The sequence below is a fragment of the Arachis ipaensis genome, chromosome B10 (assembly GCF_059453495.1).
Source record: "Arachis ipaensis isolate K30076 ecotype BB chromosome B10, ASM5945349v1, whole genome shotgun sequence".
NCBI lineage: Eukaryota > Viridiplantae > Streptophyta > Magnoliopsida > Fabales > Fabaceae > Arachis > Arachis ipaensis.
Window position 1 is genome coordinate 71,222,140 of NC_142435.1, and position 26,665 is coordinate 71,248,804.

At 38.7% G+C, this 26,665-nt stretch overlaps 1 non-coding gene across 1 annotated transcript; it reads right to left on the reverse strand.

Annotated features, from left to right (window-relative positions):
• Positions 1–16,165: 16,165 nt before the first annotated feature.
• LOC148580372 (small nucleolar RNA R71) lies at positions 16,166–16,268 on the reverse strand. The gene has a single exon (XR_015899500.1). It is a non-coding gene; the product is annotated as a small nucleolar RNA R71 (small nucleolar RNA).
• Positions 16,269–26,665: the final 10,397 nt, after the last annotated feature.

Genomic DNA, 26,665 nt, shown 5'->3' on the forward strand with positions numbered 1-26,665 from the left:
ATAATGTATTGTCGTTCTTCATCTTTATGAATCTGGGGTAGAATGAAAGTATAACCCCTTATTCTACATGAGTTCTTACAAGTCCTGACCCGGATAGTATTGAGCTACAGCTTGAGAGTACATCACAAGTTCCAACAAGTTATTTGGGCTAATTGGGATACGTGACATGAAATCTCATTAGTCATGGATAATTGAGGTCCCTGTGGCCTTAAGACTAGAATCATAGAGATTCATTCTCCAATACGGAAGATTCGACCTTGTCTGTGGCATTTTTAGTAGGATCATCAGAGATTGAATTGCGTGAGCTTCACCCTCATCCAGATTGACTGACCTATTTGGGCGTTTGATTTGGACAAGAGGAGATTATTGACCACTATCCCTGGCTTAATCACTTACAGCCTTATCATTGAATGAATCGCTCATTGTTAAAATAGTCAGTAAGAAGTATTAATCCAGAAGAACAAGTATCTCCGAGGCCTTAACTATTTTCTCACTATTGTTCTATGTCAATTCTTTATTGCTTTCGTTATTGTTTTGTCTATGCGCCTACAACAATAACAATCAACTTTCTATTCGTCTGACTAAGATCTACAGGATAACCACAACTTGCTCAATCCAACGATCCTCGTGGGATTCGACCCTCACTCACCTGAGGTATTAATTGGACGATCCAGTACACTTGCCGGTTAAGTTGTGAGAAATTCAATTTTCCCGCACCAGTAAGACCAAGACAAATCTCTTCCTCTTTTATATCTAATCCTGATCGATACAAAATTTAAATTTTAAAACCTAAAAAGATATTTTCTTAACTCAAAATTGATTTAAAAATAAAATTAGAGCAAGAGATTTGATACTGAATCACGTAGGGACCACTCTGGTTGTCACTACTGGTGCCAAACTTAGGGTTTCTGGCATTTGGCGCCGGGACTCCCGCATGGAATGGTGACATTGGATGTGGTTTGGCGCTAAATGCCAACGTTGCAGCGTTTTGCACCATGATGCCAAAGCGAAAGCATAAACTATTATACATCATTGGAAATCTCTAAACGCTGGCTTTCTAATGCTACTAGAACCGTGTCAATTGGACTTTTTTAGCTCAAGTTATGCACATTGGAGTGTGAGGAGGTCAGATTTGACATCATCCACGAATTCTCTTTGCACTGGTCTTCAATTTTTGGTTCCTCCTTGTTCTTTTTCTTCTCTTTTCCTAATATTTTCCTACAAGAATCATGAAATCTAGGAAATCAACGTAATAATAGAATAGCCTTGAAAATCATATAATTATTAAGCAAAAGTCACAACTTTTCTATAAGAAATGCTAATGAAAAGTGCTTAAGATGATCATGCATCAGAGACCCTGTAAATGCCGCTATTAAGCAGCAGATGCGTATGGTGGTCACAGTCGATTAGAAACCCCATGGGGTATCCAATTGGACTATAGTTCCACCTGCCAATGTGTCAAACAATAAATGAATGAATAATAGTGCTCCAAAATACTCAAGGAATTACAATTTTAATGTTTCTAGAGGAGAGTTTGGAAATTGGGTTGGATACTAGAGAAGAGGCACCTCTTGACGAGGGGCACGGAGAAGAGGTAAGCGTCGAGCTAGGTCTCAACGCAACTTTTTGGACAAAGCTCCTTTCATTCCAAGAGTTGTGACACAGCTTCAAAGGGCATATGCGGACACAGATGGTCCATATCCCGAGTTGGGTAAAGACAGTAAGTCACCCAATAAAGAAGAACAAAACGAGGATAAAACATCTCTACCAAGATCCAGGAACCAAAGGATGTGTTGAAAGAAACATCCATGACCAAGCCAATTTCCAAGTTGAAAGAAGATGAATAAACATTAGCAGAGACTTTAAACTCTGGATTTGAAGATGACTTGGATGTCTTGTTTGGTAAGACTGGTTTTGGTTACGTGGCCATAGTATCAGTACTCTCTTTCGACTTTCGAGGTGATACTAGAAACCTTTGGAATTGTCTCGAAAGGAATTGTGATGATGTCATCCTAGGAGACGAGTGTAGATTTGTCGAAAATGGTTTGAATAAAGAAGGATTATTTGAAAGGCCTGGTGAGATAACCAAGGGTTATCTTTGGCCTTTACATATCAAAGCCAAGGTGGAAAGATTGGGGATCAATCACATCTTGGTCGATGGAGGAGCAGAAATGAACTTGCTACCTGAGAGCATGCTCCCACTATTCCAGAAAATAGTCGAAGATTTGATTAAGAAAAATTTGACTGTTATTGGATTCAATGGTAAGTCGAAAACTGCCCTGGAAATGATCTCACACAGGGTTAAAGTAGGAAATGTCGAATGACCCACGATATTTATAGTGGTACCTACTAAGACAACTTTTAATATGCTATTGGTAAGAGATTGGATCCATAGAGTAGGGGCAATTCCTTCGGCCCTACATCAAAAGTTGGTTCTCTAGGATGAGGATAAAAGGATCCAAGAAATTGAAGCTGATGACAGCCCTTGCTATGTCGAACAGATGAATGTTAGCTTTAAGGAATATCATACTAGTTTGCGGCCACTGGATATTGATATGAGCACCTTTGACCCAGTTCTTATCAAAAGCTGCTATGTAAGGGCCCATGGTATGAAGTTGGTCCCTAAGGCCAAGGAAAGCTTTGCCATAAAATCCACTTGATGGATATATCGAGCCATTGGGCTCGACTCTCAGCCTATATGGCTGAGAAGAAGGAGTGCACAAGAGAACGTGCACTAGATTGTATATATGATCTCGACCTCTTAAGATTTGAAAAGTCTGATTTATTTTCAAAAGACTTGAAAAATAAAGAAGTCAAAGTACAGGACCCTCTCGAGGAACTCAAGATTGCTGGGGAAGGTCGAGTTACATATGTTAGCGAATACTTAGATCCTTTCTTAAGGAAAGGTTAATAGAGGTGCTGAAGAAACATCAGGATTGTTTTACTTGGCAATACGAGGAAATGCCTAGGTTGGACTAATCTTTGGTCGAACATAAGCTTTCCCTTATTGATAATGCTCGACCTATAAAGCAAGCTCCTAGATCCTTTGCACCTGAAATCATGGTTAAAATCAAAGAGGAGGTCGATACGTTTGAGAGCTGGTTTCATTGAAACAACTAGGTATGTCAAATGAATTTTTAATATTATACCTGTCGTTAAGAAAAATGGAAAGCTGAGGGTGTGTATTGATGATTTCAGGGATTTGAATAAAGTGACACCAAAGGAGGAGTATCACATGCCAATTGCGGAGATACTGATCGACTTTGAAGCAGGAAGCAAAATTCTGAGCTTCATGGATAGATACTCAGAATATAATCAAATATTCATATCCTTGGAAGATGTGTCAAAAACGGCTTTTTGATGTCCTGGAGCCATTGGTACCTATGAATGGTTAATCATGACATTTGGATTAAAGAATGCTGAAGAAACTTACCAAAGAGCAATGAATTCTATTTTCTATGATTTTATTGGTAAGTTTATGGAAATTTACATTGATGATATAGTAGTGATGTCGGAATCGAAAGAATCTCATCTAGAAAATTTAGAGACGGCTTTTAAACGAATGAGATATTATCAACTTAAAATGAACCCATTGAAATGTGCTTGGTGTATCTGCAGGAAACTCTGTAGGAAACATTTTGGGATTCATTGTGCAGAAAAAAGGAATAGCTGTCGATACTAACAAGTGCAAAGCTATTTTCAACTCATCACCTCCCAAAAACAAGAAAGAACTTCAATATTTCTTAGGTAAAGTGAATTTTCGTCGATGTTTCAACCTGTCAGGAAAAACAATGATATTTACTCCTTTGTTGAAATTGAAATAGGGAGAAGAATTCAAATGGGAAGAGGAACACCAACAAGTATTCGACAAAATTAAGCAGTATTTGACTTCACGGCCTATCTTGGCAGCTGTTAAGCAAGGTCGACCACGAAGGTTATATATAGCTATGCCAGAAACAACTCTAGGGGGCATGCTGACCCAAAGGGACGAAGATGGCAATGAAAAAGTAGTTTACTATCTAAGTCGAATGTTGAATGATGTAGAAACTCGATATAGTGCAGTCGAAAAACTTTGCTTAGTCCTAAATTTTACTTGTACTAAGCTGAAAAGTTATTTAATTGGAAAGAATGTTCATGTTGTTTCAAACTTCGATGTCGTTAAATACATGCTTTCTTATCCAATCTTGAGAGGTTGAATTGGCAAATGGATGTTAGCCTTAATCAAATATTCTTTATTTTATGTCCCTGCCAAGGTTGTCAAAAGGCAAGCGATTGTTGATCTTTCTAGCAGGCCACCCTTGCGTTGATATTGATGAACAACCCATACTAGGATATCTAGAGCTTAAACGCTGGAGGTTATTTTTTGATGGGTTGAAACATCAAAATAGAGTAGGATTGGGTATCTTGATGATCACCCCTGATGACATTGTGACCAAGTTCATGTTTTGACTAGAGCCATGTGATGCCAGGGCATCTTAGGCTAGTTTCACTATCCTTTTTCTTTGTTTTTGATAGGTTTTATGCACTTTCTTGAGCAATAAGTAAGAAATTGAGTTAGAAATTCATGTATGCCAAGATTCATTCAACCATTATTAATTTGATGCAATTTCATGAGAATTATGCTATAGTTACTTGTATGCTAAGAATGATGAGAATTCTCATGACTTTAGCAAGGCTTTGATGCATGTATTGGTTGATGATAGGTGAAAGAAAGCATGGAGGAAGGTTTAAGAAGGAGCTTGGAAAAGATGAAGAAGAAGCAACGTTGGTGGCTGACGAACGGATTTTTTTGCTAGTAAAGAATTTCACAAATAAATTCCCGTTGCTAGTATAGTTTCTAAACCAACAAAGAATCCTTTCATACAAAAACTTGTTTGTCACTTAAGCAAACCCAATAAAATTAAACCGAAGTATTTAAACCTCGGGTCATCTCTCAAGAAATTACAGGGAGGTGTACTTGTAATTGGTTATGAGATTGTATCTTTTTGGATTTTTGAAATAAGGAACAAGGAAATAAAATGGCAAGAAAGTAAATTAATAACTAAGAAAACTCTTGGCAAGGTATGAAAATTGGACGTCCTATCCTAGTTATCCTTATCAATTGTGATGAGAATTGTCTGTTGCTACCACTTAGTTATCCTCTAAGTATAAGGGAAGGTCAAGTGGATGAATCAATTTGATTCCTCAAGTCCTAGTCAACTCCTAAGGAAATACTAGAGTTTGTGGAATTCAAGTCAATTAGCACTCTCAATTATCAATCAACAAAGGAGTTTGATAACTCAAGCGTCTCCAATTAATCAATTCAAGCTAAGAATATAAAAAGCTAAATTAAATTCATAAATATGAAATACCTCAAATTGCATTAAATAAAGAAATCAAATCTAATATGGAGTTCATAAACTAAATTGGAAAAGAAGAGAATCAACAAGAAAAATAAATAAACTAAAGTACTAGAACAAATAAAAATAGAGGAGAAACTAAATTAAAGGAACATTGAACCTGAAATTTAGAAGAAATAAACCTAAAACTAAGAGAAATCCTAAAACCTAGAGAGAGGAGAGAGCCTATCTCTCTCTAGAAACTACATCTAAAACCTAAATTGTGTATGTTTCAATGTGTGTCGAGTCTCTGCCTGTCCCCTGGCTTTAGTCTGCGTTTTTGGGCCGAAAAATGGTTCCAAACTCAACCCAAAATTGCCCCCAGCATTTTCTGCGACTTCTGCAGGTAGCGCATGTCACGCGTACGCGTCAGTCATGCATACGCGTCGATTGAAAAAAATCCTGGTCACGCATATGCGTCACTCGCTTGTCTTCTGCGCTAGTCACGCGTACACATCAGGTACGCACACGCATCATCGTGCAAACTCCAATTCACGCGTACGCGTCAGGGTGCGCGTCGATCCTCGGTGGTTGTCTCCTTTATTTCTTGTGTTCCTTCCATTTTTGCAAGCTTCTTTTCTATCCTCTAAGCCATTCCTGCCCTATAAATCCTGAAAACACTGAACACATGGATCACGGCATCGAATGGTACAAAAGAGAGGATTAAACATAGCAATTTTAAGGCCAAAGAAGCATGTTTTCAATCAAAGAGTAAAATTGGGAAGGAATTGTAAAATCATGCAAATCATATGAATAAGTGTGCAAAGACTTGATAAAAACCACTCAAATTAGCACAAGATAAACCATAAAAGAGTGGTTTATCAATCTCCCCACACTTAAACATTAGCATGTCCTCATGCTAAGCTCAAGGAGATAAAAGGGATGAATAGGGGAAAGTAAGACTCATGAGATGCAACCTATGAATGCAGCTATATGCTAAGATGATTCTGTCTACTTAGTCAAAAGTAAATAAGCTCTTCAAGACAAAAATAAACCAAATTCCACTAATTTAAATCATTCAATAAAAGACAAGTAAACTTGTAAGAAGATAGCTTATGAAAGCAGGGAACAAAGAGTCAAGCATTCAACCTTCACTGGAAGTGTATATGCACTCTAATCACTCAAGTGTATAGGATAATCCACTCTAGTCTCCTCTATTCATGTGTTCTAAAATTTGTTCTTCATCTAACCAATCAACAAATATTTAGTGCACACATGCAAACATCATGAGGTCTTTTTCAAGGTTGTAATGGGGCTTAGGTAAGGGTGAGGATATATGTATGGCCAAGTGAGCTAAGAATTGAATCCTTGATTAACCTAAGTTCTCACCTAACGCAATACACATTCTTATTAACCAGAGTTCCCATAGTTTACCATAATTAATTTGACACACAATTCCTATCTTAAGCTAGGCAAAGATTCAATTGGGGTAGTTCATTGTTTTTCTGCTTAAGGCTAGTGATGTGGTAACATAAAGAACAAAAGGGGATAGAGAAGGCTCAAAGTGGCGAACAAAGGTAATTAGAATGGTAGTCTATTTGGGATAGTAAGCTAATAACAAATGATGGCCTCAATCATACATATGCATGAATACGTTAAACAATGGATATATAGAACATAACAAACCATAGATTGCAATCATAGAGGAGAGAAAACACACAAGAAAAAAATAATGATTAAATCATGTAACCATACAATTAGGCTCAAAATCTCACTGGGTTGTGTGTTCTAGCTCTAAACCATGTTCCAAGTTATAATCTTCAGACAAGTTTAACATAGAATTTTAATTTGAATTAGTGAAATTTTCAAAAATAGGGTCTTAAGCTAGCCAAAGATTCAATTGGGGTAGTTCATTGTTTTTCTGCTTAAGGCTAGTGATGTGGTAACATAAAGAACAAAAGGGGATAGAGAAGGCTCAAAGTGGCGAACAAAGGTAATTAGAATGGTAGTCCATTTGGGATAGTGAGCTAATAACAAATGATGGCCTCAATCATACATATGCATGAATACGTTAAACAATGGATATATAGAACAGAACAAACCATAGATTGCAATCATAGAGGAGAGAAAACGCACAAGAAAAAAATAATGGTTAAATCATGTAACCATACAATTAGGCTCAAAATCTCACTGGGTTGTGTGTTCTAGCTCTAAACCATGTTCCAAGTTTACAATCTTCAGACAAGTTTAACATAGAATTTTAATTTGAATTAGTGAAATTTTCAAAAATAGGGTCTTAAGCTAGCCAAAGATTCAATTGGGGTAGTTCATTGTTTTTCTGCTTAAGGCTAGTGATGTGGTAACATAAAGAACAAAAGGGGATAGAGAAGGCTCAAAGTGCCGAACAAAGGTAATTAGAATGGTATGCCATTTGGGATAGTGATCTAATAACAAATGATGGCCTCAATCATACATATGCATGAATACATTAAACAATGGATATATAGAACGGAACAAACCACCGATTGCAATCATAGAGGAGACAAAACACACAAGAAAAAAAATAATGGTTAAATCATGTAACCATACAATTAGGCTCAAAATCTCACTGGGTTGTGTGTTCTAGCTCTAAACCATGTTCCAAGTTACAATCTTCAGACAAGTTTAACATAGAATTTTAATTTGAATTAGTGAAATTTTCAAAAATAAGGTCTTGAAAAGAAACTTATTATTTTTTTTCAACTGAGTAGAACATCCATGCAAATACTTATTATTATACAATCTATCCTATCTAACAAAAAGTAACCTATTGGTGTTAAGAAAAAGCAATTACCTCTGGGCATCAGGTACTGACCGACCTCCCCACACTTCAAGCTTGGCACCGTCCTCGGTGCCATCAGTCAGGAACAAAGGGGGGTTGGTAACAGCATTTCCACAGTCGGGGTCGTCATGGCTCCCGGTGCTGGTAGGTGAGGTGGAGTCTGGAGTGTCTGGTTCTTCCTTAGGTGGGTGGTTGCCAACAATCAGCTCCTTGAAGTATGTAAATTGGCACTTATTACGGTGCTCCATTCGCTTTGCCTGCCGGTCTAGCTGGTCCAACCTCTGAACTATCTGAAGGAGCAATTGATTTGTTGAAGGTACTTGTGATGTGGAAGGAGAAGGAATATCTCCGGCCGGGTCTGCAGTCCGACTGGTAGTGGCTGCTGGGGGTCTGATGTACTTTTCGTTGGGGATATACTGATTATCTCGCGGAATCATGGCCTTGGTGCTCACAGTAGCGGTTAGTGAACCGCGCAGTGTCCCTTGCTGAAAAGGCGTTCTCGGTTTTACCGACCTTGATGATCTTCTTGACCTGCCTTGTGGGAGGCTTGACTGATGTTGAGGATGGTTCCACAACTAGTGCTCTTTTCATTCCTCTCGTCGCCAGTGGCTTGTTAGAGGCTTTCTCTATACCCTTCCTGGTGGCCATCCTGAAAAGGGAGAAAAGAAAGGGACATGAAATCAAATAGCTAGAACCGGGAGGAGCAAAATACAAGTGATAATCAATGCCAAGATAAAGAAGAATGTCGTAAAAACATGGTCGCGACTCCATGTAATTAGGAGATCAATGGAAATATAGCATGATATATTAAGGCAATTAGATGCAAGATGTTTAGTAGCATGCCGGCAAGGGCATGAGTAGCATAGATCAAGCATTAATAGCTCAATTGGATTATCAACTATAACAAACTAACAACCACGTTTGTGTTAACAATTATATTTAATCAATAAAAGTTTGCAAGGGTGTTGTAAAAAACAGGCAGTAGTGTAGAAGAATAGAATAATTAAGAATTCACAATGCCATACGGATTTTTCACAAACACTTGGTATGCATGTAAAATATGTTAGGGAAAGTAAGAACTCCAAACATGCATGCAACCCAAAAATTAATATTAATTGTCAAATCACACCCTAATATATCCACAAGCTCGAGTATAATAATATAAGACACAAATAAAGCTCCAACACCAACATAAAAATACATGAAAAAGGAATGAAAAAGAAACCAAAAGGAATTAAGCTAAGATAAAATTGAGAAGAAAAAAATTAATTAAATGCAATAATAAAATGAAGAACGAGAGAGTAAAGGAGAGAGAAGAAAAAAAAAGAAACCTGATGAGGAAGATGAAAAAGGAAAGTATGAAGTAAGAGGGAAGAAAGAATGAAGAAGAAAGAAGAAGAAAGAAGTAAGAATTTAAAAACAGGGCGCAACGCGCGCGCGTGCATCACGCGTACGCGTGAAAACTGAGTTGGTTGTTCGACGCGTAAGCGTCGCCCACGCGTATGCGTGGGTGGTCTGAGAGCGAAATGACACGCGAGTGTCGGTAATGCGTATGCATGAGAAATCGCGCGGCTCCAGCACCATGGCATCATAACTCTCTGTTCAAGCACCTTTTTATGCCTATTCGCAATCCCACGCATACGCGTCAGGGACGCTTACGCGTGGATTGGCAAAAATGCAGGGGACGCGTACGCATGCAGCACGCGTACGCGTGGGTTGGCTTGTACGCCAGGCACGCCTCCCCCATCGTTCCAGCAGAACTCTCTGCCTATTTGCGCATATACATACGATGCATGCGTGTCATAGATGCTTGTGCGTCGACCTTCCCCTTTTTTTTAATACAAAATGTAGAATGCAGATGCTGATGCAGACATTATGAATGAACACTAATAAAAATAGAATAAAATAAAACTAAGAATAAAACAAAATAAAATAAAACGAAGACTGAAAAAGAACGATCATACCATGGTGGGTTGTCTCCCACCTAGCACTTTTATTTAGAGTCCTTAAGTTGGACATTTGTTGAGTTTCCTGTCATGGTGGCTTGTGCTTGAACTCATCCAGAAATCCCCACCAGTGTTTGTAATTCCAATAGCCTCCGGGGTCCCAAACTAGGAACATAAAGCCTTCAAGTAGGTTAAAGCAGGTGACAAGGCCCCAAGAGTGTTGATTGCTGGAATGAATTCTGGGGTCCCAAACCTTGCTTTTACACCCGTCTTCTTGTTGATCATCATTGTTCCAACCGGGTGGCAAGCAATTTGAATCCTCAATGAGGTACCCAAACAACTTTCTAGACCCATTCGATCAAGTTTTACATCAATCCTTGCACTTCAGCTTGGAGCGTGCAACCATATTAAACCTTGCAGGACAACTCCTACCACTAACCATCTCCCTCTTACTCTTATAGCCACAAAGAGCTCTAAGTTGCCCATCCGTCTCAAGCAAAGCATATTCAAGTGGGCTAATTAAGCTTAGAGATGATAGATTTACCCACTTGAATGAAGGAATGGATGGTGATGACTTTGGGGGAGAGGTCTCCAACAACTTTGGCAAGGTGATTTCCAGCTCCATTCTCTTGAGCTCTTCCTTGACAACTTCCACCTCTTTGCAAGCTTCTTCAATTTCAACCTCTTCCTCTTGGTAGCTTTCTTCCAATTTAATCTCTTCTTCATTACTTACCAAGGGCATGAGAGGTTGTGCTTCTTCTTCTTTAATCTCCATCTCTTGATAAACCTCTGCAAAGCCTTCAACCATGATATACCTCAGAGGTTGTACACCCTGCTCAACATCAACATCAAACACCTTGGAAGGAGGCTTTATGACTGGACTTTCTCATGGAGGTTCCGAATCTCCCAAGTCTTCAACCACTTCCTCTGCTTTGATAATTTCGGGTTTTTTCACTTTCCCTAGTACAAAATCAGACTCCTCCTTGATGTCTTTCCCTTCATGACAACTTTTCTCAAGGGTCTCTACTATCTTCACCTTTAGGGCCTCCTCTAGCTTCTTTTGAAGTATGAATTCGTGAAACCGATCCATTCTCTCTTGTTCCAGGTCAGTAGCATCATTGGGATCATGTTGTTCTTGGCTTGATGGATATGGGTATTCTTGTACGGAGGGTGGTGGCGCACTAAAGCTTGAGGGTTGAATATTGGGGGTAGAGAGTTGGTTCCTGTGGGATATAAGATATTGGAGTTTAGATGTGAGACCAATGAGATTAGAGACAAGTGTGTTGTTATCCAACGGAGGTTGGGGTGGATAGGAGGGTTCATTTGTTAGGAGAAAGGGCTCATGATAGGAAGGTGGTTCATCTTGATAAGGATATGGAGATGGTGTATATTGAGGTGGGGGTTCTTGGAAGTATGGCTCGTAAGGCTCTTAGTATGGTGTGTAAGGATTAGGGTCATATGGAGGTGAATGGTTGTAGGTGGCTTGTGAGTGTGGTGTTTCAAAGTTATGTTGAGGAGATGGTTCATAAGCATATGGTGGGGCTTGTTGGTAACTACAAGGGGGTCCACCATATCCGTCATCTTGATACGCATCCTGGAATGGCTCTTGACCATAGTAATTTGGTGGAGGTTGGTTGTCACGAAAGGGTCCACCATAACTATTTTCTTGGGATGCATCATAGAATGGTCGTTGCCCATGGCACCTTGGAGGAGGTTTTTGCCGAAAGGGTTGATCAAATCCTCGTGGCTCCTCCCATCTTTGATTATTCTGACCTTGATGCATGTTCTCATTATAGCGTCCATTCCCTGCAACATAATTTGAACTAAACTCATAGCCGAAGGGGTGAGAATTCATAGTAGAAAATAAAAATAAAAACTAATAAAAATTAAAGAAAATAAACTCCTAAAACTAGAAACACTAACAAAGAAACGAAAAAGCAAATATTTACAATAACCAATAATAAGGCACACGTTTGCAACTCCCCGACAACGGTGCCATTTTGACGAACGGATTTTTTTGCTAGTAAAAAGTTTCACAAATAAATTCCCATTGCTAGTATAGTTTCTAAACCAACAATGAATCCTTTCGTACAAAAACTTATTTGTCACTTAAGCAAACCCAATAAAATTAAACCGAAGTATTTAAACCTCGGGTCGTCTCTCAAAGAATTGCAGGGAGGTGTACTTATAATTGGTTATACGACTGTATCTTTTTGGGTTTTTGAAATAAGGAACAAGGAAATAAAATGGCAAGAAAATAAATTAATAACTAAGAAAACTCTTGGCATGGTATGAAAATTGGACGGCCTATCCTAGTTATCCTTATCAATTGTGATGAGAATTGTCTGTTGCTACCATTTAGTTATCCTCTAACTATGAGGGAAGGTCAAGCGGATGAATCAATTTGATTCCTCAAGTCCTAGTCAACTCCCAAGGAAAGACTAGAGTTAGTGGAATTCAAGTCAATTAGCACTCTCAATTATCAATCAACAAAGGAGTTTGATCACTCAAGTGTCTCCAATTAATCAATTTAAGCTAAGAATGTAAAAAGCTAAATTAAATTCATAAATATGAAATACCTCAAATTGCATTAAATAAAGAAATCAAATCTAACATGGAGTTCGTAAACTAAACTGGAAAAGAAGAGAATCAACAAGAAAAATAAATAAACCAAAGTACTAGAACAAATAAAAGTAGAGGAGAAACTAAATTAAACGAACATTGAACCTGGAATTGAGAATAAATAAACCTAAAACTAAGAGAAATCCTAAAACCTAGAGAGACGAGAGAGCCTCTCTCTCTCTAGAAACTACATCTAAAACCTAAATTGTGTATGATTTAATGTGTGTCGAGTCTCTGCCTGTCCCTTGGCTTTAATCTGCATTTCTGGGCCGAAAACTGGGTCCAAACTCAACCCAAAATTGCCCCCAGCATTTTCTGCAATTTCTGCAGGTAGCGCATGTCACGCGTACGCGTTAGTCACGCGTACGCGTTAGTCACGCGTACGCATCGATTGACAAAAATCCTGGTCACGCGTACGCGTCAGGTACACGCACGCGTCGATCCTTGCTGGTTGTCTCCTTTACTTCTTGTGTTCCTTCCATTTTTGCAAGCTTCCTTTCTATCCTGTAAGCCATTCCTGCCCTATAAATCCTGAAAACACTGAACACACGGAACACGGCATCGAATGGTATAAAAGAGAGGATTAAACATAGCAATTTTAAGGCCAAAGAAGCATGTTTTCAATCAGAGTAAAATTGGGAAAGAATTGTAAAATCATGCAAATCATATGAATAAGTGTGCAAAGACTTGATAAAACCACTCAAATTAGCACAAGATAAACCTTAAAATAGTGGTTTATCAGTGGCAAAGTTGGACCACCAACGTTGCCTCAATTATTGTAGGGGAGGCAGAGCAATTGTCTGCATAATTACTGATGCTCGCGTTGGAGGGAGTGTTGGACATCCAACGTTACCCCCAACATTGTGAACAAATGAGCTTTCTGGATATTTTGAAAAAACTGTAGCGACGCGCACGCGCACTGTACTCATATGCGTGGATTGGAAATTCTGGCAATCCACGCGTACGCGTGTGTGACGCGTACGCGTGTGTGACGCGTACGCGTGGATGGGTGTCGTTGGACCCCAAATGCTACCTCCAACGTTGAAGGCCAACGTGCGCGATGGTGAACTCCAAAATCTGAATTTGAAAATGCACAATGACATGTACGCATCCATGGCACGTACGCGTAGGCCTAGTTTTTGAGAATCCACGCGTGCGCGCACGCGTGGATATGCCAACGTTGGAGGAAACGTTAGAGGTCCAACGCTAAGGCCAACGCTCCCCTGCATTATTTTAAAACTGGAAAATGAAATGTTTGCATCCACGCACATGCGTGCAGCACGCGCACGCGTGGATGAGTATTTTTAACCCTTGTGCACAAACGCGCAAAGCACGCATATACGTGGGTAGCGGAACGTTGGCCCCCCAACGTTGAGTCAAACGCCAATGACAGCAAATTCATCTGATTTTATTGAAAGGCGTTTGAGTCAACATTGGACCTCAAATGTTGACTCCAACTTGAGCACCAGAACTCTGCAATTCAAACAGATATCTTCTCAACAGCAAGGGAAACCAATTGGAGCCATTTTAACCCAATTCTATCAAGGCCAAAAGCCCAATTCAGAGATTGAAGATCAATAGAAGAAAGTGTATAAATAGCTTAGAATTTAAGTTAGGGGGGACTTTTCTTTTTTTTTGAGCTCACTGTTACTTGACTGCACTTTTCATTTTTCTATTGAATTTCGAGAATGTATCTTTCAATTCGAATTTCCATTTTGAGAGCTATGAACAACTAAACTCTTTTCATTGGGTTAGGGAGCTCTGTGTAAATTCAATGGATCAATACTAGTTCTTATTCTTCTTCTTCTTTCTTTTCTCTTGATTTTACTAGAAAGCTTTTATTCTTCATCCAATTGGATAGTTATCTTGGGAAAGAAGCTATTCATAATTGGATCTCCTCAGAACCTTGGAAGAGGAATGAGGAGATCATGCTAGAAATGCTTTCTCACATTGAATTAGATTGGGGTTTGGATGGATATAGTGACATGTAATTCTACTAACACTTTGATATATGAATTTGTGTGGTATAATCAGTGACCAAACTTCATCTCTTCCCATGAGTACTTAAATCAAGGAATTGGGCAATTGTTCATGCTTAGAGAGATTAGATTGCCAAGGGATTGGGATCTAATCACTTAAGATTTCCAAGGAGATCAATGAATGCATTGATTGAGGAAGAGATGAAAATGAATTTGATCCGGAGAATTCTCACATCTCCTGACCCCAATGAGCTTCCCCTTCTCTGATCTACCCATTCTTTTAAATTCTGCTTCCTTAATTTCATGCTTAATCCCCATTCCCATTTAATTTCTTGCAATTTAAGTTTTTGTCATTTAATTTCATGCAAAATTTAATTTCTGTCCGTTAATTCTTGCAATTTAAGTTTCCCGCCAATTTTAGTTTCTGCAATTCCAATTCAATTTTGATTTAGCTCAACTAGCATAATTCTCCAATTAACATTGATCAATCTACCAATCCCTGTGGGATTCAACCTCACTCTACAGTGAGTTTTTACTTGACGATAATTTGGTGCACTTGCCGGTAGGAAATTTGTTGAGAGGCAAATTTTCGTGAATCAAGTTTATGGCGTCGTTGCCGGGGATTGGTTTTGTATTGACAATTACTAAATTGGAGGATAACTAGATTGAGCACTTTTATTTTTGTTTGATTTATTGAATTGTACTTTCAGTTGTTCATTTTTGTTCTCTGCAATTTTTTTTAGTTATTTCTCTTTAATTTCTCTTACGTCTTTACTTTCTAGCAAAACTAACTCACTAACTCATTAACTGTTTGATTAATTACCTCAATTACTCTAACCACCCTTTTTCGTTAATTGTTAATTCTTGCTGGTTGCTGCTTGTTGTGCCACTTGTATGACAGGTAGAAGAGAGGTTTTAACCTCATTTGATAGTGAACCGGAAAGAATCTTCTTGAGATTAAGGAGGGAAGCAAGAGGAAAGAGGGCTATTGGTGCAGAAGAAGAGGAGGAAGATTTGGATATAACCATAGAGGATGATATAGAAAACCATCATGAAGGAGAGGTGAACAATCATGCCAGAAGAGGTGGAGTCAACCCTGCTGGACAAGAGAGGAGAGTTCTGGGTTCATACCTCAATCCAAACTCTGGAAACTATGGTAGCGGCATTCAAAAGCCAACTATCCATACTAATAATTTCGAATTGAAGTCTCAGCTCATAACTCTTGTCCAAAACAACTGTTCTTTTGGAGGAAGTGCCCAAGAGGATCCTAATGAGCATCTCACTAAATTCCAAAGGATATGTGACACAGTTAAATCTAATGGTGTTCACCCTGACACCTATAGATTACTACTGTTTCCATTTTCTTTGAGAGACAAAGCATCAAAATGGCTAGAATCCTTTTCCAAGGAAAACTTGACAACCTGAGAAGATGTAATGAACAGATTCTTAACAAGGTTCTATCCTCCACAAAAAATAAATAGGCTGAGAATTGAAGTGCAAACATTCAGACAGCAGAATGGTGAGACTCTTTATGAAGCCTGGGAGAGATTCAAAGATTTGACAAGGAAATACCCCCTGGTATGTTTAATGAGTGGGTGCAAATTCATATCTTTTATGAAGGGCTGAGTCATGAATCAAAGAAGGCTATAGACCACTCATCTGGAGGTTCCTTAAACAAGAAGACCATTAAAGAAGCCATTGATGTTATAGAGACAGTGGCTGACAATGAGTACTTTTATGCCTCAGATAGGAGCAACAACAGGGGAGTCTTGGAATTAAACCATATGGATGCAATCCTGGCCCAGAATAAGATGATTACCAAGCAACTGGCTGAATTGACCAAGCAAATGGAGAAAAATCATACTGCAGCTATCCACACTCAACCATCAACCCAAGAAGAGTTGAACACAGAAGAAAGAGTTAATTGGGAGGAAGTTAATTACCTTGGAAATTCATTTAGGCAAGCTAATGATCCATACTCTAAAACTTATAACTCTGGTTGGTGGAACCACCCAAACTTTGGGTGGGGAAACCAACAAAACCAATGCCAAGATCACAGACCACATAATCCAAACCAGTATAACAACTCCACTCACCAAAACTCCAACAAAAAACCATACCAGACCACACAAAATACTTACTCACAACCACCATACCAAAGCCACAACAACCACTCTTAACACCCCAATTTTAACTAACCATCACCACACGATGAGGACAGAATGGCCAAAATGGAAGCAATGCTTGCAAACCTTTGCAAGGAGTCTGCAGACATGAAGAAATTCAAGGAAAAAGTGAGAGGGAGTATAAAAATCCGAGGAGAGGTTCTTAAGAGTCTAGAATTTTAGGTAGGACATCTTGCACAACAGACTCCGAAGTCCACTGACAGTTTTCCAAGTGACACAGAGAAAAATCCAAAAGGGAAAATGAAGAAGGTGAAATGGGAAGAGTGTAAGGTAGTTACCCTTGCGAATGAAGAAATTCAGGAAGGAGATGCCAGCAAACCAACAGAGCACTGCCAAGGAAGCTCCTAGAGCAATTTGGAGATAAAGGAACAAGAAACTGGATCTGTACAAAGGAAGGAAACAACAAGGAAGGAAACTCCGAAGCCTTATGTGCCAAAGGCACCATTCCCTCAGAGACTCAAAGGAGATGAAAAAGAAAATTCATATTCAAGATTCCTAGACATGCTTGCATCTCTCAGTGTCAACATCCCCTTCATCAAAATTCTCCAACAGATGCCCACATACATCAAGTGCATGAAAGAGCTGCTGACGAAGAAAGGAACCTTAAAAGGGGGACAAACAGTGAAAATGAACAAGGAATGTAGTGCCCTCATTGAGAAGGATGTACCTGTGAAGAAAAAAGATCCAGGGAGCTTTCATATTCCCTGTGCCATAGGAGAGACAAAAATTGACAGGGGATTTTATGATCTTGGAGCTAGCATAAATGTGATGCCTCTATCTCTTATGAAGAAGTTGTAAATCAATGAGCTGAGATCCACAGATGTAATCATCCAATTGGCAGATAAAACTCAGAAGTGGGCCGAAGGAGTAGTGGAAAATGTGTTGGTGAAAGTGGGAAACTACTTCCTCTCCACTGACTTTGTTGTTCTGGACATGGAGGAAAGTTACCTCCATCTTATTATTCTGGGAAGACCATTTTTAGCCACTGCTAGAGCCCTGATAGATGTGGAACAAGGAGAGTTAATCCTGAGAATACATGATGAACACCTCACCTTCCATGTTTTCAAACATACATCTGAGTCTAAACAAGAACTTAAAGAGCCGAAGGATGATCACAGCAACATGTGCACAAAAGAAAGCAACAGTGAATCAGTAGTTGAACCCCTGAAACAGTCCTTGGTAAACAAAGCAAGAATTTCAAGAATTACAGCAACCGAGGAAACTCAAGAAAGAACTGAAGCCACAAGAGTTGGGAAGAGCAATCAATGAGGAAGCCCCTGACACAATAATCACTGGAGCACCACTGGAAGAAGAGAAAAGAGTTGTGAAGAAATTGCCAAGGGGATGGAGAAATAAGAAGATTCCTACAGAGGGTTTTTCCCCTGGAGACAAGGTGATATCAGCCCACTTTCCACCAACCCCACCCCATCTTCCATACATTCCATCTCAGTTATCTCAAGTGTTCACCATTAGAAAGGTCCTCTCCCTAGAGTATGTAGAGATCATCAAGGAATCAAGTGGAGACTGCTTCACTGTAAGGGGAGAATATTTGAAGCATTACAATCTACCCTAACAGTAAACCAACCGTCAAGCTAATGACACTAAAGAAGCGATCCATGGGAGGTAGCCCATGATTTTGCTTCCTTGTTTTTAATTCTTCAGTATGAATAATAAGTGTTGCTCTAACATGAATTCAAGCTCGTATAGACAATTTTGATAATTATCCATGACATTGTGAAGCATATGATCCAATTCTAAGTTTGGTGTGCTGGTGCATGGAATTATGATCACACTTTTCACAACTCTGGTACAACTAACCAGCAAGTGCACCGGGTCGTCCAAGTAATAAAACCTTACGTGAGTAAGGGTCGATCCCATGGAGATTGCCAGCTTGAAGCAAGCTATAGTCATCTTGTAAATCTTAGTCAGGCGGATTCAATTAGTTAAGAGTTTTGATAATTGAAAGATAAATAAAACGTAAATTAAAATAAAGATACTTATGTAATTCATTGGTGGGAATTTCAGATAAGCACTTGGAGATGCTTTGTTGCTTCTGAACCTCTGCTTTCCTATTGTCTTCATCCAATCATGCGTGCTCCCTTCCATGGCAAGCTATGTGTTGGTGGATCACCGTTGTCAATGGCTACCATCCGTCCTCTCAGTGAAAATGGTCCAGCTACGGTTTCTGTACGGCTAATCAACTGTCGGATCTCTCGTCTCGGATGAAAAATACCAGGCACAGCTATCGCACGGCTAATCATCTGTCGGTTCTCACTTGTGTCGGAATAGAATCTCTATCCTTTTGCCCACTGTCACTACGCCCAACATTCGTGAGTTTGAAGCTCGTCACAGTCATCCCATCCTAGATCCTACTCGGAATACCACAGACAAGGTTTAGACTTTTCGGATCTCAGGAATGCCGCCAATTGGTTCTAGCCTCTACCACGAAGGTCCTAATCTCACGGATTCGAATGCTCTATTGTCAGGAGAGGTGAGACAAATCCGTGGATCAGAGACCTAAGAGATTATACTCTAGCTGTCGTCCAATGACTACGTTGAACATCATGTAGATCGCTTGTGGTTGTCAAGCACGCGGATCTTGGCTAAGCGAGTAATGAAGATAGTGGGTGATTGTCATGGGTAACCCCTTCATTCTGACTTAACTGAATTAAGAATGAGAGTATATCTTGGAGAAGAAACATGCGTGAATTGAAAGAGAAACAATAGTACTTTCATTAATTCATGAAGAACAGCAGAGCTCCGCACCTTAATCTGTGAGGTGTAGAAACTCCACCGTAGAAAATACATAAGAGAAAAATGTCTTGGCATGGCCGTGTGGCCAGCCTCCAAATGTGAAAAATGGCATAAGATGATAAAAGTATGAATACAATAGGAAAGACTAGTATTTATACTAAACTAGTTACTAAGGATTACAGAAATTGAGTAACTAAGTGCAGATAGTGCAGAAATCTACCTCTGGGGCCCACTTGGTGTGTGCTTGGGCTGAGCATTGAGCTTTACACGTGCATAGGCCTTTTCTAGAGTTAAATGCTAGCTTGGATGCCAGTTTGGGAGTTTAACTCCAGTTCTGGTGCCAGTTCTGGCGTTTTACGCCAGAAAAAGGGTCTCTGGCTGACATTGAACGCCAGCTTGGGCCATCAAATCTCGGGCAAAGAATAGACTATTATACATTGCTGGAAAGCGCAAGATGTCTACTTTCCAACCCAATTAAGATCGCGCCAATTGGGCTTTTTTAGCTCTAGAAAATCCACTTTGAGTGCAGGAGGGTCAGAATCCAACAGCATCTACAGTCCTTTCTCAGCCTCTGAATCAGATTTTTGTTCAGGTCTCTCAATTTCAGCCAGAAAATATCTGAATTTACAGAAAAACACACAAACTCATAGTAAAGTCCAGAAATGTGATTTTTGCATAAAAACTAATAAAAATATAATAAAAAGTGACTAAAACATACTAAAAACTATGTAAAAATAATGCCAAAAAGCATATAAATTATCCGCTATTAACAACACCAAACTTAAATTGTTGCTTGTCCCCAAGCAACTAAAAACAAAATAGGATAAAAAGTAGAGAAAATACAATAAATTTCAAAATATCAATGAAGCTTAGTTCCAATTAGATGAGCGGGACTAGTAGCTTTTTTGCTTCTGAACTGCTTTGGCATCTCACTTTATACTTTGAAGTTCGGAATGATTGGCATCCATAGGAACTCAGAATTCAGATAGTGTTATTGATTCTCCTAGTTTAGAATATGACACAAGGATTTACACCGGTTCGGAATTCCACAAAATAATCCCGTTGTTAGTATAGTCCAAACCAATAGTCAATCCTCGAATCAAATTAAAATTTTTTAGTTGTCACAAGTACAAACCCCAATAAGAATTAACCGAAGTATTTAGACTTTGGGTCGTCTCACGAGGAATTGCAATGAAGTGAATGATTATTGGCTATGAAGGGGTAAAGGGGGTTTGGTTGATAATTGGGCAAGAAAATAAATGGCAAGAAAAGTAAATTAAGCAAGTAATTAAAGAGAGCAATTAATGAAGAGAGACATTCATGGCAAGGATTGAGAATATAGGCTTTCTATCCTAGTCATATAATGATTAATTCATCTTATTTAGTGAACTCTAACAAATAGGGAGAATGTCAAACAAGACTAATTAATCATGTCACAAATATAAACAAGAATTTATCTTATTACGTCATCCCCGAAGATAGAGGAAGGTATCATGTTATCCTCATACTCGGAGAAAGTCTAACAAGACTAGCTAATCTCAATCTAAAAGTCCTAATCAACTTACTAATTACATTAGCAAAAGATTAGCGTCAATGGAAACAATATTAGCTAACAACTCTAGATCACCAACATGAGTTGGGTTTTTATGACTCAAGATTGCCTAATTACTCTTTCCAAGCCAAGAATGCTCAAAATCTACTCTAACATCCTTCCAAGCATTTTATCAAACACTTGGAAGGCATATAATGAAAGCATAGTAAAAGTGCAAGAAATATAAATTTACCAACTACTAATTGCAAGAAAAGTAAATCACAACTCAAATCAACATCAAAAGAACATCAAACATCAAATCTCATTAAAGAAAAATCCAAATCCAACAAGTGTTCATCAATCACAAAATGATGCTCAAAAGAGAAATTAACAAGAGAATCAAGAAGATTACATCACTAGAGCATGGAAATGTAGAAGAAACAAGATGAAAGCAAGAAATTAAACATGGATCTATGATAATCTAACTTAAACCTAACCTAATTCTAGAGAGAAGAGGGAGCTTCTCTCTCTAGAAACTAACCTACATGTTGCTAATGCTACAAACAATTGCTCTCCCTTTGTCGAAGCTTGAATTCTACATGAAATAGCATTAGAAATGAGTTGGGTTGGGCCCAAAGTGCTTCAGAAATTGCTGGGGGCGATTTCACTTTAGTGGGCCACGGACAGCATTGGCGCGCATGCGTACATGGCGCGTGCGCGCCCTTGAGCGCGAAGTAACATATGACAAATTTTATATCATTTCGAAGCCCCAGATGTTAGCTTTCCAACGCAACTGAAACCGCCTCATTTGGACCTCTATAGCTCAAGTTATGGTCAATTGAGTGCGAAGAGGTCGGACTTGACAGCTTTCCGGTTCCTTCATTTCTTCATGAGTTCTCCCACTTTGCATGCTTTTCTCCTCACTTCTTCCATCCAATACTTGCCCTATGAACCTGAAATCACTCAACAAATACCTCAAGGCATCGAATGGAATTAAAGTGAATTAAAATTACCAATTTTAGGGCCTAAAAAGCATGTTTTCACATTTAAGCACAATTCAAGGGAGAATTACAAAACCATACTATTTTATTGAATAAATGTAGGAAAAGGTGATAAAATCCCACAAAATAAGCACAAGATAAACCACGAAATTGGGGTTTATCAAATCTCTCCACACTTAAACTAAGCATGTCCTCATGCTAAAATCAAGAAAGAAGCAAAGGGACATCAACATTTATTCAATGCAAACTAACTACATGCAACCTATCTATATGCAATCTATCTACATGAATGCATCCACTTAGTCAAAATAAATTAATTCCCAATAATACATATACAGACACAAGGGCTAAGGCAATAGCAATCACTCAACCCACAATTGAATTGAATTATTAAAAAGATTTTACAAACTTGCAAGAAAAGAGATGATCATGGGTGGAAACATGTCATTGAGCGATCGATCCCTCACCGGATGTGTATCCGCTCTAGGCACTCAAGTGTATGGGGTTGATTCGCTCAATTCTCCCCTAATCATGCTTTCCAAGATTTATTTTTCATCTAACAATCAACAATTATTTCATGCATGCATACAAATATCATGAGGACTTTCTCATAGGTTGTAGTGGGGCTAGGGTCAAGGTAGGATGCATATGGTCAAGTGAGCTTGAAATTTGAATCTTTGATTAACTTAAACTTCCCACCTAACCTATGACAATCTATACAATTCTAAACAAACCTAACTACCCATTCTTCACTTTTCACACACACTCATGTATTCTCTTTTTGATCACCACACATATGCATTGATTTTTATTGAACTTTGAACTTTGGGGCATTTTTGTCCCCTTCTTATTGTAATTCTTTGTCTTTTTTTTATTATTATTTTTTTTCGTTAATTTTTTTTTTCTTTTCAAATTAAAATATATATATACAAGAACATCAATGCATATGGTTTACACATGATTAATGCATGAGTATGTACCCAATTCCCAAGATTCTCAACACAAATACAAAAATACACTTTTATCTCTACCCAATGTTCCCAACTCTCCCAAAATCAAATGATAAACACTCTCACTAGCCTAAGCTAATCAAAGATCCAAATTAAGGACATTTATTATTTTTCACTTAGGCTTGTAATGTGCTACAATTAAGAACAAATGGGTTAAGCATAGGCTCAAAATTGGCTAACAATAGAAGATAGAAGGTAGGCTGTTTGGGTAAGTGAGCTATTTGAACAATGGCCTCAATCATGTAAATGCATATATACACAAAATAATGGACATATAGAATTAAACAAATCAAAGATTACAATCATAGGAAGAGAATAATGCACACATGAATGAAAATAAGTGGTTATATGATGTAACCACATAATTAGTTTCAAATCTCACATGCTTGTGTTCTTAGCTCAAAAATCATGTTCCACAAAGTATATAATTCAAGCAAGTTCTAAAAAAAATTTTTTTTAATTGGGGTGCCCTATAGATAAAATCCTTGGAAAATATCATGATTTTGACTAAGCTTAATATATACATATGCAAAATAAGAAAATGCAACAAAAAAATCTAAAAGTCCTAAAAATGAAATGAAAAAGTGTTGGGATTAGAAACTTGTTACCCAAAAACGCTGAATGGTCAGACGACCTCCCCACACTTAAAAGTTTGCACCGTCCTTGGTGCATCCAAAGATGAACAAGGGGGGTACGGCGACTTTCCGAGTTTCTACCTTCAGCTGGTAGGTCAACTGGTGCTGCGTGTTCTTCTCCCGCTTCCATTTTTGCTTATGATGATTCATCCTGAACATAGAAAACAGGGGATAATAAGACAAGTAAATGCACAAGCAAGGAAGCATGGATTGTTGGAAAGCGGTAAATCACTAGAATTGAGTGAGTGAAATAGTGTGACATTAATGAAATGTAAGTGTGCGGGTCCTAACTTGCATGCGGTTTAGAACTCACACTCTAGTATTTAGAGACCATGTCACAATTATACAAAAGAAGACACACATTTCACTCATTCTAGTGTGCTTGAAATACTTCAAAAAGACTTGTAGGTTAAGTTAACCAAACAAGTAGTGAAGAGGCATGAAAGCACTCAAGCAATTAATCAAGCAATTGTGAAATTGGATAATGCATGGACATTGATTGATGTATAAGTAATTTTAATGAACAAAATGGTATAGAGAGCTCACACATCAAACAATGACACATATTGAAGTTGTTGCAACACCTAAGTGACATAGAGGTGAAACACATAGATGCTATGGAACCTAAGAAAAGGATGTAGAAGTAAAACAAAATCAATCACATAGCAAGCATGGTCCACAAAGCTTGAAAAGCTCAAAAATACATCACTAGGTAAGCTTTCGATCCAATTTCACAATTCTACAATCTCAAAGCATGAAATAAGTGATGTGAATAAGGGTAAACTATAAACAAGCATCACCTAAAAAAAATCAATGATAATATACAATTGCCTAACAATAGATGATGAATGCATGGTGGCCAAAACATGCAATTCAAAAGAGTTAAGAAGCATGAAGGCAATGTAACATGTAGTTGGTATTCAAAAGCGTTAAACATGAAAAGTTCCGAACTAAGTAACCAAATATAACCTCAACAAAGAAATCCAACAATGACAATTAACAACAATGATGTTAGACTAACATCCTATCAGTAATAAGCAGCAGTAAATAGTAAACAAGATCAGTAATCCAACACTTATAATGGAAAACAAAAGTTAAATGAAAATTAAACTAACTAAAAGAAATGGTGTTACATGATATTTGGTAGTGTTGGCTGATGTTTGAAGGGTGTAAAGAGAAGAGAAGAAGGAAAGAAATGGAAAGAGAAGAAGAAAAGAAGGTGAGTGAAACAAGGCAATCCACGCGTGTGCGTCATGTGCGCGTAAGCGTGGATTGATGAAATGGAGGCAGCGCGTACGCGTACATGGCGCGTCCGCATCGATGGCTTATTTTGAGAGGGGCGCGTACGCGCAAGGTGCGCGTGCGCGTGCCTTGGGCACAAAGTTGGCACACGTCAGGCACAACTCTCGGGTGAATGTATGGAGGGGTGGAAAACTCAATCCACGCGTACGCGTACATGGCGCGTCCGCGTGGATGGTCGAAAATGCTTGAGGCGCGCGTACGCGTGAAGTGCGCGTGCGCGTGGATGGTGCTCTGTTTTTCAAAATTTTTCCATGTCTTTGCACCAAACCAAGCATTCCAAACCTCCAAACAGCTACCAAAACATCATAAAGCCTTATTTAACCTACTAGACTCCCAAATAAACTCAACTAAGCAATCAAAACAAGGAAGTAAACCTATATTACGAATATTTACAAAGAGAAAAAGGGAAAGATGTTACCATGGTGGGGTCTCTCCCACTAGCACTTTTGTTTATTGTCCTTAAGTTGGACTTATGGGGAGCTCTTCATCAAGGTGGCTTGTGCTTGAATCCATCCTTGAACATCTACCAATGCTTGGACTTCCATTGTGCTTCATCATTCAAAGATAATAACTCCAAGCTTTGATGGAGTTCTTCACAAACCATAGGCTCCCAAAGTTGATCTTCCTTGTGCGATCCGGGATCCCACACTTTGTTTTCACACCCATCCTCGAGTTGATCATGGGGATTTCCTCCGGGTGGCAAGGGAGATGAATTCTCATGGAAGTACCAAACTATCCTCCTAGACCCATCCAATTGAGCACTAGTCCAACCTTTACTCCTTGAAGCTTCAACCATAATAAGTCTTGATTTACAACGCCAACCACGAAACATCTTTCTTTTATGCTTCATCCCACAAAGCATCCTAAGTTGACCATCCGTTTCAAGCAATCCATATTCAAGTGGGATAATAAAGATAATAGAAATGAGTTTCATCCACTCAAATGAAGGTGTAGATGGCAACCTAGGCAAAGGTGATTCCAAGGGTCTTGCTAAAGCATATTCAATTCCCATCCTCCTTTTTCTAAGGATCTCCACCTCCTCACAAGATCTCTTAATATCAATCCTTGGTTCAACACTTTTATCTAACTCTTTTCCCTTACTCAAATCATAAATAGGAGGGTGAGAGACATTTACCTCTACATTGCTTTCCATCTCATTAGGAGAAGGTTCTTCATGTTCAAAGGATTCGTCACCACTAAGACTTGATGCTTGATCTTCATCACTAAGGGGACTCAATTCTTGCTCTATCCCATCCAATTCTTCATAAGAGATATGCCTTGGAGGTTGTGCACATTCCTCCTTAGCATCAATTTCAATAACTTTGGAGTGGTTTTCTTCAATCTTAGACTCCCAAGGTGGTTCCGCATCTCCTAAGTCTTCAACCACTTCTTCCTCTTCTTTAATAATCTCTACTTCCTCCTCTTGTTGCATTTCTTGCTTTAACTCCTATTCTTCTCCTTGGAGCTTTAAGTTCACTCCCTCACTAAGCTTCTTCGTTGCTTCTCCACATTCCACAATGGAAGTGCCTTGATCGCATAGGCTTAGGCAGGATGAGACTA